A 14051-nucleotide genomic window follows, 5' to 3' on the forward strand; every position below is an offset into this window, starting at 1 on the left:
GATATAGAGAAAGCATTACTCCCACGTGGAACAGGAAGTATGAGGCCACTCCCTTTCTTAATCACGCTTGCTAATCACGCAACTTTGTAGACAGTAGAATGGAAGCATAATTCTCTTTCCAATGCAACTCAGATATAAGAGCATGGACTTAATTGGAAAAAAAGTCCATCCTGAGAGAGCAGGGATTATACTAGCCATTAACTGGTGGAGAAGATCACATTTATTTTCTTTCTTTTACTTATGTATTTTTTGTTGGTGGTGGTCTTGGCACTTGAACACTGGGCCTGGGAGCTGTCCCTCTGCTATTCAGCTCAAGGCTAATGCTCTATACTTGAGCCACAGTGCCACTTTCAGTTTTCTTGTAGTTAATTGGAAAAAGAATCTCCAGGACTTTCCTGCCCGGCCTGGCTTTGAACCCTATCCGAAGATCTCATCACCACCCAGCTTAGGATCACACTTCTAACAGTGAACACACAGCATATATAATGTGCATGTTCATCTATCTTTATATAAATTCGTAAGTTAAAAATATAGGCTACAACTTAGCTTTTTCACTCACAAAAATGTTTGTAATTTAAAAGTTGATACTACTGGAGGAATAAAACCTAAGAATATAAAGGTGTTTGGGAAGTTCAGTTTGCATCCAGCCTGGGCAGAACAGTCTTTGAGAAGCTATAATTAACCAACCAAAAGCTGGATTGGAAACATGGCTCAAGTATTGGAATACCAGTCATGAGCAAGATTGCTGAATAAGATCTTGACGCTTTTGCATACATACATACAATCATACACATATATACAGAGACACTTATATGCACACACAAATACACATATGAAGCAACTCTCAGAATATGTGGAAAAGTTGGAAAACAATAGAAAATATGTCCTGAGTAAGACTAGAACCAAGTGATAATTTTTAATGTTAGAAAGTCCTCAAGAGAACCTTCTTCAAAAAATTTTAAGAATATTACTTACATAGATAAGGACCAGAGATAGTAAGAGAGTCAAGTAATGATTATTAATGGGAACCGGTCCATGGAGGAATGAATCAGAGACTCCTGCAGGTGCATCTGAAAATGTTCATATCCTGTGTCAAATGTTAGAACATCTTTGAAAAGAGTACATGAACACTCTGAGCAGTATAGTGGATAATATTATTGGAGAAATTCAGAATTGCTAGTCTGTATCTAGATTAAATAAACCAAGAAACTATGGAGGGGCAATGTGATACAAGGCTAGAATTCTAGCACTCAGACTAAGAAAGGAGATTAGATAGTGGAATTACACAGTGATACCTTCCCTGGACCAGGTAGTATAATTTTGTCTTAATAAAACAAACCAAACAAGAAAGGAATAAAAAGTTGGAAGCATGGGCTAATTTTGTCATTATGTTTTGAGAAGTCAAGTTTCCTATTGAAATGCAACTCATATGTAATCCTCAGTTGTGTTTTAAATGTTCTCTTCATTACAGAACATTCTTAGATGCAAAATGGCTCATGATTCCCATCCAAAATTTGAAAAAGTAAGTAATCATCATTCTGATATATTCCAAGGATAGGATGAAGGATTTCAAAAGCTTAAGACTGAAAAAATAGCAAAGTTAATCTAATGTAGCACTATGTAGATCTTGCTAAATTAGAGTTTAGATTTAAAATAAATGTTTTGGTTTTGTTTGTAATTTCATATTCTATAGGATACTACAAAATTCTTTTTAAATAGAGGGTTTAATTGACAAATTTACAAATGTTTCTGGAATTCTATTTGCCTAGAAGTTTCTTTCATGAGAGTTATAATTAGAACTGTTAATAGATATACCAACACTTCATGTATAAAATGATAATGTGAATAATGTCGACAGAGTTGGCAACAAATGGATGATATTAATTTATAAATTTAGAAAAAGGGCGATTTTCTGAGGCTTTGGTATAACATGGTATGAAGAGACTAATTGTGTGACAGCTTCTTTCTTCTACCTGTATGTAAAACAGGCAGCAATTTCCTTAATTACGTGTATCTTTATACAGTGAGAAAAATGCTAAATTTGGGATTTCTTTTATTTTCGTTTTTGTTTTATTGGTTTGTCCTAGGCTTGAACTCAGGGACCGGGACACTGTCTCTGAGCCTGTTTATGCTCAAGGCCCGTGTCCTACCACTTCCAACCTCAGCTCACTTGTGGCTGGCTTTTGTTAAGAAGTTTATTGCAGATTTTACGGGCAAGATGTGACTCCTGCAGGCAGCAGATAGAAGGGTCTTGTTTTTTAATCCAACTAGATAGTCTATGTCGCTTAATTGGAGAGTTCAGTCCGTTAACGTTAAGAGATAGGACTGAGAGATATTTGGGGGTGCCTGCCATGTTATCCACCTTCTTGGGGGCTGTGAAAACTGGGTTCTTCCTAAGGTTCTTGGATTCTCAGTTTGGGTGCAGTTTCTTGGCCTTTGTTGTGTTCTTGTTGGTTTTCTACGTGTAGGATATCTTTAAGAATCTTTTGCAGGGCTGGTTTGGTGGAGATGTATTGTTTCAATTTTTCTTTGCTATGGAAGGTTTTTATTTGGCCTTCAGTTATGAAGGAGAGTTTAGCTGGGTACAGTATTCTTGGTTGATAGTTGTTTGTTTTTAGGGCATGGCATACGTCATTCCAGGCTCTTCTTGCTTTGATTGTCTCTGCTGAGAAATCTGAGGTAATTCTGATTGGTTTCCCTTTATAGGTGATTAACCTTTTCTCCTTGACAGCTTTAAGGAACTTTTCCTTGGTCTGGGTTGATCCTGTGTGGATTATAATGTGACAGTGGGATGTCCTTTTCTGGTCTGGTCTATTTGGGGTTCTAAAAGCTTCTTGTATATGAATAGGCCTATCTTTTTGTATGTTTGGGAAGTTCTCTGCTAGGATCCTGTTAAACAAATTTCCTAGACCATTAACTTCTGTTTCTAGGTGCTCCTCTACACCCATTATCCTTAGATTGGGCCTTCTGATGGTGTCTTCCAGGTGTTGGATAGACCTATCATATTTCTTGCACTTGTCTTGGATGGTTGTATGTTCTTTCTCTATAATATCTAGGCTGTCTTCAATCCCTTAGATTCGATCTTCTGCATGGTCTAACCTGCTGTCAAGACTCTCTACTTTGTTTTTTATCTCTTTTCCTTCTAATTGGTCAGCTTTGATGGCTTCAAGTTCTTTGTTGAAGCTCTGTTTTAGGTCTTGTATGAATTTCTTTACTTCCTTAATTTGGTGTTCAGTGTTTGTTCTCAAATCACTTAGTTGATTGGTTATGGTTTCTTTGGACTCCCATTCCTTCTGTTGGGTTCCATTCAGCATTCCCTTTGTGGTCTCCCTGACTTCCTTCAGCTCTTTTTTAATGGATTCCATGAATGCCTTTAGTGATCTTTGTGTATTCTCTACCTGGTCTCTTAATTCGTGAATTACTCTTTGATTAGTTTCCTCCCTTCTGTGGGATTCCTGCAGTTCTCTTTGAGTGTTCTCTGCCTGCTCACGCCATTCCTCCCTTTCTCTTTGGGTATTCTCAAGTTGTTCACGCAAATCCTGTATCAGTTTTTGAGAAGCTTCCTCACGCTTATGATATTCCTGTATAAACTTCTGGGATGCCTCCTCTCTCTCCCTATCACGCTCATACAGAGTCCTTTGTACATTGTCAAACTTCTCATTTATCATGTTTGCTATTAGTGTTTGTAGAGCTATTTGGGAACTCTCCTCTGGATTATTCTTTATCTGTTCTAATCCCTGATTATCAAGGTTGGGAATTGAGATACCCGAATTTGCCATTTTTCTTGTGTTTTTCCGGCTTACTCGGCCCATTTGAGATAAAGATTGCACCAGATTTGTGCCATAACCCTATCTTAAGGCAACCATCAACCAAGCAAACGGCCCTCATAAACAGGCGGGAGTTGCAATCCTAATATCAGATAAAATAGACTTCAAACTAAAATTCGTGTGAAGAGATAAAGAAGGTCGCTACATACTAATTAAAGGATCTCTCCTTCAGGAGGATATTACAATTCTAAATATCTATTCGCCAAACAATGGAGCACCCAAATTTATCAAAGAAACACTACTTTCCCTTAAATCCCATATAGATCCAGAGACATTAATTGTTGGGGATTTTAACACACCACTCTCCCCACTAGATAAATCAACCCGGCAAAAACTCAACAGAGAAACCGCAGATCTAAACAGCTGCATAGATCAACTAGACTTAACAGACATTTACAGAACATTTCACCCAGCAGCAACAGAATACACGTTCTTCTCAGCAGCACATGGAACGTTTTCTAAAATAGACCACATTTTAGGCCACAAAGCAAACTTGTCTAAATTCAGAAACATTGAAGTTATACCTTGCATTCTCTCTGACCACAAGGGAATAAAATTAGATCTCAACACCAAAAGCCACCAAAGAAAGTCCAGTATCACATGGAGGCTGAACAACACACTGCTGAATCATGAGTGGGTCATGGAAGAGATTAGAAAGGAAATTCAAATGTTCATGCTATTCAACAAAAATGAACACACAAATTACCAGCTCCTCTGGGACACAGCAAAGGCAGTACTCAGAGGAAAGTTTATAGCTCTGAGCTCCTACATCAACAAATTGGAGAGATCGGAAACTAACAATTTAATGACACATCTAAACATCCTTGAAAAAGAGCAGCAAGATAAACCCCAATCCAGTAGACGGAAAGAAATAATCAAAATTAAATCAGAATTAAATGAATTAGAATCCAAAAAAACTATAGAAAGAATCAACAAAACAAAGAGTTGGTTCTTCAAAGAACTTAACAAAATTGACAGACCCTTAGCATACCTTATCAGAAAAAGGAGAGAACACACCCAAATTAATAAACTCAGAGATGAGAATGGAAACATCACCACGGAAACAACCAAGATTCAGAACATTATAAGGGAATACTTCTCAAAACTTTATGCTAATAAGTTTGAGAACTTGACAGAAATGGACCTTTTCCTAGCAAATATTGACATGCCAAAACTAAACCAAGATGAGTTAAACCAGCTTAACAGGCCCATATCAAGCATTGAAATAGAAACAGCAATAAGAGACCTCCCAGCTAAGAAAAGTCCAGGACCAGATGGTTTTACAGCGGAATTTTACAAGGCCTTCAAAGCAGAGCTCACACCAATACTCCTCCAACTCTTCAATGAAATTGAAAGAGAAAGCTCACTACCGAACACATTCTATGAAGCCATCATAACCCTTATCCCAAAACCAGGCAGGGACTCATCAAAGAAAGAGAACTACAGACCCATTTCTTTGATGAACATTGATGCAAAACTTCTCAAGAATATTTTGGCCAATCGACTTCAACAATTCATCCAAAAAATCATACACCATGATCAAACAGGATTCATTTCAGGGATGCAAAGCTGGTTCGATATACGCAAATCAATTAATATTATTCATCACATCAACAGGAGCAAGAATAAGAACCACATGGTTATCTCAATAGATGCAGAAAAAGCATTTGACAAGATCCAACACCACTTTATGATGAAGGTTCTGGAAAAATTAGGAATCCATGGAACATTCCTCAATACAATAAAGGCTGTATATGACAAACCTACAGCCAGCATTATACTCAATGCTGAAAAACTAAAGCCATTTCCTCTTAACTCAGGAACAAGACAAGGATGCCTACTCTCTCCACTTCTCTTCAATCTAGTATTAGAATGCCTAGCTACAGCAATAAGACAAGATGCAGACATAAAGGGGATCCAAATAGGGAAAGAAGAAATAAAACTCTCCCTCTTTGCAGATGACATGATCTTGTATTTAAAGAATCCCATAGACTCCACTCCCAAATTACTCAAGCTGATTCAAAACTTTGGCAAAGTAGCAGATTATAAAATTAATCCCCAAAAATCAATGGCTTTTCTATATGCCAACAATGAGAAAAGTGTGGCTGAAATTAGGAAAGCAACTCCATTTGTGATAGCCCCACAAAAAATAAAATACCTAGGAATTAACTTAACCAAAGAAGTGAAGGACCTCTATGATGAAAACTTTAAAATCTTAAAAAAGGAAATCAACACAGAACTTAAAAAATGGCAAAACCTCCCATGCTCCTGGATTGGCAAGATTAACATCGTGAAAATGGCAATACTTCCCAAGGCTATCTACAAATTCAACGCCATACCTATCAAAATTCCACCCTCATTCTTCAAGGAAATAGAGGAGGCAATCCAAAAATTCATATGGAACAATAAAAGACCCCGAATAGCAAAAACGCTCCTCAATGGAAAGAACACTGCTGGAGGAATATCAATACCAAATTTCAAACTCTACTATAAAGCCATAGTAATCAAAACAGCTTGGTATTGTCATAAGAACAGACCTCAGGACCAATGGAATAGAATTGAAAACCCAGAAATGAACCTACTGACCTATAGCCATCTAATCTTCGATAAGGAAGCTAAAACAATAGAATGGAAGAAAGACAGCCTCTTCAGTAAATGGTGCTGGCAAAATTGGTTAACTACATGTAGAAAACTAAAGCTAGATCCTTATATATCACCCTGCACCAGAATCAACTCCAAATGGATCAAAGATCTTGAACTCAAAGCAGACACTCTGAAAACATTACAGGATGGAATAGGAGAAACCCTAGGTCTCCTTGGCTCAGGAAGAAATTTTCTGAATAGAGACCCGGAAGCACAACAAATCAAAGAAAGGTTGGAAAAATGGGATTGCATAAGATTGCAGAGCTTCTGCAGGGCAAATGACATAGCTGGCAAGATCAATAGAAAGCCCACCGATTGGGAGAAGATCTTTACTAGCCATACAACGGACAAGGGTCTCATATCTAAAATATACTTGGAACTCAAAAAATTAAACCACCCAACAACAAATCCTCAAAGAAACAACTGCCCAATAAATAAGTGGGCGAAAGACTTAAAGAGAAGCTTCTCTGAAGAAGAAAGAAGGATGGCCAATAGACACATGAAGAAATGTTCAACATCCCTAGCCATAAAAGAAATGCAAATCAAAACAACATTGAGATATCACCTCACTCCAGTTAGAACAGCAAAAATCAAGAACTCTAACAACAACAGATGCTGGAGGGGATGTGGACAGAAAGGAACCTTACTTCATTGTTGGTGGGAATGTAAACTTGTTCAACCACTTTGGAAAGCAGTATGGAGGTTCCTCAAAAGACTTCACATAGATCTCCCCTATGATCCATCAATCCCACTTTTGGGCATTTACCCAAATGTTTACAAACAAGACCACACTAAAGCTACCAGCACAACTATGTTTATTGCAGCATTATTTACCATAGCTAAGATATGGAACCAACCCAGATGCCCCTCAGTAGATGAATGGATCAAGAAAATGTGGTATATATACACAATGGAATTCTATGCCTCCATCATAAAGAATGACATTTCCCCATTTGTTAGGAAATGGAAAGGCTTGGAAAAAATTATATTAAGTGAAGTAAGCCAGGCCCAAAGAAGCATAGGTCCCATGGTTTCCCTTATTTGCAATATCTAGTATAGGTATGAGTCAAGCGGAAAAGGTCAGATAATGTGATGTTAGGAAAATGAACCCTTAAATATGTATTTTAATGTTTTCGTTTCTTTCATGCATGTGTTTCTAACGCATTTACAAGATTATTTCTTTGTTGCTTTGTATGTCCATCCCCCACAGTGTAACCCCCGCTTTCATTATATTTGATGTCAGTATAACATGTGGAGGAGATGGGGACAAACAAGTCGTTTAAGGATTCAGGTGGACCTGTTGCAACAATGAGAAGTACAAAATGTCATGTCAAAACCAGCTTTACAATGTCGGTGTGGGGGAGGAGGGGGGTATCATTGGGTGGGGGGAGGGGGGTAAAATTGGGTGGGGGGAGGGGGGAGGCGGGGAAGGGAAGTGAAGGGTAAACAAAGGAGGAGGCTGCAATGCTTGGTAAGAAAAGTATGCATTATCCTGCCCATGTAATTGTAGCCCCTCTGTACAGTATGTTCCCAAATAAAATAAAATACAATTAAAAAAAAAAGAAGAAGTTTATTGGAGATAAGAATCTAGAGAACATTCCTGCCTGGGTGGGCTTTTGTCAACCTCTAGTGCATTGGGGTCCCTGGGTAAGGGTAATGAAATCACCAGGACACTGGGGATGCAGAGTGCAAACAGCAATTGTCACTGCATGCTGTGCTTTATTGTTAGTGGTATTTAATGACAAGCAAGCTTGATCTTGCCAAGATTTGGTCAGAAGACATTGACACAAAAATTTCAACAGATACATTTTTACTTGACCTATGAGACAATGTCTTGGTGTATAATTATATAAACTATTTTAGAGCAAGCTCAAACCAATCAGGAAAATGCTTGACCAGCTGTTCATCTATGCTTAAGCAAGAAGAAGAGCTACTTCCTCAGCTCTCAGGAGTCTGTGACATGTGTTTTTAGATAGGGAGAGAGAACATTTTCCCTCTCTAGCCCGGCATGCCAAGAGCTTTGCTAATACTCAAATACATTTTTCAGATAATCCTAAGGCGAAGCCTGCATCATTCGGCCCCCTCAACATAGACCCTGAGTCTTCACAATTTCCTTCTTTTTTCTTTTGTTTTAAAAGTAAAGCTTTCCACAGAGTTATCATAGATGCTTGCATTGGTTTAATAAAAATCAAATATAACAGTACAAGTGCAGACAAAATAATAACAATCATAATTTCCATACCACTAGCAGTATGTGAAATGCTTTGTAGTATTTCTTTCGGATCTAACCCTTCCAATTGTTTAATGAATGCATTAGCAATATTAGAAGCATCATCATTTGTAAATTGTTTACCAAAAATCTCATGTACATTAAATTGTAACTGAGCAATCAATTGAGCAGCAGTAGAATTTCCAGATAAATACTGCTGTATTACATTCTAATCATGTATGGATTTATTATATTTTATATTAGTAATGCAAAAGGTAGTAAAATTCCAATTACATTTTAACAATAACTGTTTTTCCACAACCAATAACTTGTTTCCTAACCATTCCACTGTCTGTTTAAGAATATTAATGTGTTTGTAATAGAGCATCAATTTCTACCTGTGAGACCCACAATTCATGTGAATCCCGGTGCCATTCTTCCACAAAGTGCTAATTTGTAAGGAAGTGTGTAGGGCAATTCCAGACACCGCAGCAACAGTGGTAATAGCAATTAAGCTTAAGATTAAGCAATTAAGCAATTAAGCTCCAATGGCTCCAATCATACGCTTTGTACGTTTTAGTAGTTTGGTAAAAAATTCAATAACAACACTCTCCAAAGGATTTTGGGACCACTCTCTTCCTAATTTAGCAGGTAGCCAAATATGAGTTCTTTCTGGTAATATCATAATACTATCACTGTCACTAAAATTAAGAGAGGAATTATGCAAGAACACAGGTGACAATTAAAACAAGAAATAGTAGGATAAAATGTAAAATTTCCCACTAAAAATGCATAAGGCAGAGGTACACAAGCAGTTGCATCATAAGATTTGTACAAAGTAAAATTATAAGTCGATGCAGAGTTCACTGTCCTTGAAAACTATCCATTTGATAGCATCACGGGTTTCAGCGCCGCTGCGACCTTCCAAAGATGAGTCTGAACAGCAGTGGGTGCAGCCATGAAAGCCCATAGAGCATCAGCAATGCCTCCAACTCTCCAGGCCATCAATCGAGCTCCAGTATGCGATCCATTAATGGCTTCCGGCATCCTAGTAACATTTGATAAATCACATCTGGTAATATTCCATTCTGAACATGTGTTAATAAACTGCCCAAAAGGTCCTCAATTAATAAAATTATTGAACATTTTTCCAAATATTCCTCTACACTCTTGCCACACAAAAGGCTGATATTTTAAATCAATATAAGTAAATCAGGGCACATAGGTAAGGATAACGTGCCATCAGTGACACTTTCCCAGCTACTATTAATGGCCAAGTAGTTATTCGCTGCAGCTGTGTTTTAGAATTGGAAGTGCGTTTCCCAGGTAAAACCCAATGTTGCCAATTCATTACTAAACATGGAGGAGGCCCCAGTCAAACAGGCAAGGAATGAGTATAGTAAGTAAAATTTAAAAAGCTACCATCATCCTTATTGCAAAATGTGAAATTATTCCAAGGAGGAGATAAAACAGCAGGAACAGTATAGACGGTTATATCCATGTCTCCCCAAATAACAGGTTCCAATAACGAGGATTAGGAATAAAGGCCTAATAACTTAAATTAGCATTAGCATGGACAGAGTTTATAGTAAGCAGGGCACACATGGCCAGGAACAAGTTCTCAGCTGGGACAGGTTTACCATTGCATTGTAACACCTTTTGTCCTTCTCCAGTCAACTTTTTAACCTGCCCCTAAGTGGGCAGTGGGGATTTCTTTTTCCTCAACTGGTGGCCGATTCCTTGAAGGATACAGGGCTGTCCTCACTGGGCCGCATCTGTATCCATCAGGCAGGAAGCTAGGATTGTTTGCCATCCTGTGTAGACACAATTCCTCAGCACCACATAAGCAAAAAGAAAAAAGCCGGAAGTGGCGCTGTGGCTCAAGTGCTAGAGCACTAGCCTTGAGCTGAAGAGCTGAGGGACAGCGCCCAGGCCAGAGTTCAGGCCCCAGGAAAGGACCAAAAAAAAAAAAAAAGTAGGCCTATCTATTGTCTTCAGGTGATTTTGATGATTGAAGATGCTTAATGAGAAGTCAAAATGTATTAGTCGTCCTTTGATATCAATTAAATTTCATTTTTCCTTCTTGGAGAATATAATGATCAAAGCAATAGTTCAGAATCAGCAAGCAATAGTTCAACATCATGCTTCCAGTGCAAATGGATCTCCAGTAGGTAATCCTCTATACCATTTTCCACAAAGTTTTGTCACAGATACAATCTGCCTGCCTTCTCTAGCTGCTTTCCTAGCCTGGACCTTTTCTTTCATTTTGCAGGAAAAGTGTGAGTCAACTGATTTCAGTCAGATCGGTTCCTAGAATTATCAAGGATTTAGATTCGTTTAAAAAAAAAATTAGTTGTGGAGCCTGAACTCTGGGCTTTTGCACCGTCCTTGAGCTCTTCAAATCAAGGCAAGCGCTCTACCACTTGAGCCACAGAACCACTTCTGTGGTTCTGTTTATGTGGTGCTGATTTGGGAAATGGCAGAGCAGAAAGTGAAATGATGCAACCAAAAATATAAAAGCAAAATAAATTAGGATAATTATGGAGCAACCATATTGTCTATGAGACTCATGAAAGGGAGAGAGGAAGAGAGATACAGATGTGCAATGACCTAGCTAGCCAAAAAATCCATGCTTCTGATCCATTTACAAAGCAAACAATTTTATTTTTCATTTGTTAAAAGAGATGGAAATAGAATTTATATATTTACTTGAAATTAGTAAATACATTTTTAGTAGCCTACATAAAGAGACATAGCTTTGAACAAATTACAAACAAGAATCTTAATCCTTGGGCTAGGAAAGTGGCTAGTGGTAGAGTGCTTTTCTTGCCACTTATTACAGTGCGGAGACTACTTTCCAAAAAGGCCACCCTATGAATACTAGGGATAAGGATGAGTATACCCCTCTTCATCGGGAAGCCTAGTGGACACTTAGACAATGTCCACGAGTTGGTAGCTCAAGGCAGATATTCACGCAATTACTGTGAATGTCTGGACACCCCTGCACAGTGCTTATATGTGAAACATATTGCAACAGTACACACACATCACACACACACACACACACACACACACACACACACACACACACACACACACACACATCATCATCATCATCATCATCATCATCAGATTTCTTCTTAAGTATTTTTTGTGTATGGTCTTAAGAAGAAATTTACATTACTAACTTGAATTTCTGACAGAACAATGTAATCACTATACATCTTGCTTCTATACTGTCAATATTAAATTGCTATCTAAGTATGTGCAATAGATAAGTATATGAAAAAGTAAGAGCCACACTGGTGGCTCATGTCTTTATTCCTAGATAAGCAGAAAGATGAAATCTGATGATTGTGGTTTGAAACCAGATGAAGAAAAAAATCTATTAGATTCTGGTTTGAAAGTAACCAGCAAAAGCTAGAAATGGAGCTGTGGTACAAGCAATAAAATGCTAGCCTTGAGAAAACTAAAACAAAAAAATAATAAATTTTGGGACAGAGCTAGGCCCTGAGTTCAAGCTCTAGTATTAGTATTTAACTAATGAAGGAATGAATTAGTTAAAGAATTACCTAAAATAAATGAAGTGTTCACATGTGGAGGGGCAGAAAAAATGTAACTACAATGATGACTGAATTATGTATTATTTTGTAATAAGGCAAATTATCATTTGTCATAATCACTAATATTTTATTTGAGCTTTTTTGTACAATAAACCCTGAATTTGGCATGCATGTATATGTGTGTATACGTGTGCACACATATGTGTTTATGTGTGTGTGTGTGTGTGTGTGTATGTGTGTGTGCTGTTGTAATGTTGCTTGCCAACATGAACAGGGTGAGGCTAAAAAGAACTGTATTGCAAAGTTTCTTTTTATTTATCAGTGTTCTGTCCTGTCATTTCAGTGGAACCACCCTTCTGTACATTTTATTTGTTAATAACATCATCATAATCAAAGCATTTACAACATAAGTTATATAAAAGAGATCATTTTCAGTTCTTAATATATGTTAGGTAAAAAGATACACATATAATTAGGTAGTAAGTTATTGCTGTAAGAAGACTGTCAGTACAAAATATGTACTTGACTTCTTAAATTGGTTATATTTTTAAGAAATATTCATGGAGTGATTTTGACCAACTTGACCAAATAGGTATTACTCTCTGGTTATTTCTGTGAAACACAAGTTGGATAAACTCTTTCCGGATTTCTGTTGAAAATAACATTCTTTGTAAGATCGTATCTATTCACACTAAGATAATAAACCCCGTATTTTTAAGGTTTGAATATCGCATCATATTGACTGAAAATCAGTATTGTTGCTATGCTTGTTAGATATATATTTAAAGAAACAAAAACATGTGTCATCTCTAGATTGTGGATGCATTTGAAGTTGTTTTGTACATACAAAGGTTTCTTCATTAATAGTTCTTTTGTGGGAGTAACTATCACAACTTTAACAAATAAGGCTTTTCGAATATCTTTTGCAATATAAATAACATTCCAGACCGTGTCTTGCAATTTCAGAAAACCATTTAAATATTTTAGTAATATTTTAGTTCATTGATTATACAGCTAAAGACATTTCTGAAATAAATATTGTTAAGATCTGAAAATGTAAGTGGGTATATAGGATTTTTTATGGATCATTTTATGAAAAGCCAGTTTTTTTGAAACTAAAAGAAATAGAATAAAAGAATGTAAGTGAATTGGGTAACTTAATTATTAGTATAATTTTGTTTTCTATTAGCACAGTCCTTTGAATGTAGATGATGCAGTTAAATTATTTTTGTATCACTGTGCTTCAGTTATTTTTAGAATTTTTGTAGTTATAAGAGTGAATTTGTAGTAAAAATAAATGTCTTTTAATATGATTAGGATTAATTTTGTGTTTTGTGTTCTACTCCCATGAAAATGAGTTATTTTCAAGTGTTAATAGTTTATAATTGAATCTTCAGTATCATAAGAAATTTTGAAAAAAATTGGTAGTATTGATGTCTTCATTTTTGGGGGTAGGGGTTCAGTGGTGGAGCTTGAACTCTGGGCGCTGTCCCTCAGCATTTCAGCTCAAGTCTAGCACTCTACCACTTGAGCCACAGCGTCACTTCCAGCTTTTTTCTTTATGCTTGTTTGGTGCTAAGGAATCGAACCCAGGGCTTCATGCATGCAAGGCAAACACTCTACCACTAAGCCAACTTCCCAGCCCTTCATGTCTTTTTAAACCAATAGTATTCACAAGTTGGAGAGTCTTTAATTCATACTTAGATCTTGGTGTCTATGATTTTTTATCCTCTCATTCCTAACATTAATGATAGGTCAGAGTGCATTTTTGAGTATAGGAAAGGTAAAATATTTATCTGGGGGTCAAAG

General features: G+C 37.0%; 1 long non-coding RNA gene across 1 annotated transcript in view; it reads left to right on the top strand.

Annotated features, from left to right (window-relative positions):
- The window catches only part of LOC138825525 (uncharacterized), a 51493-nt gene that overhangs the window by 12531 nt on the left and 24911 nt on the right, over positions 1 to 14051 (top strand). The window contains exon 2 of the long non-coding RNA XR_011371420.1: positions 1472 to 1522. This is a non-coding gene — a long non-coding RNA (uncharacterized lncRNA). The remainder of the gene's footprint in view (positions 1 to 1471; positions 1523 to 14051) is intronic.

The sequence above is a fragment of the Dipodomys merriami genome, unplaced genomic scaffold (assembly GCF_024711535.1).
Source record: "Dipodomys merriami isolate MVZ:Mamm:240054 unplaced genomic scaffold, mDipMer1.0.p SCAF_1371, whole genome shotgun sequence".
NCBI lineage: Eukaryota > Metazoa > Chordata > Mammalia > Rodentia > Heteromyidae > Dipodomys > Dipodomys merriami.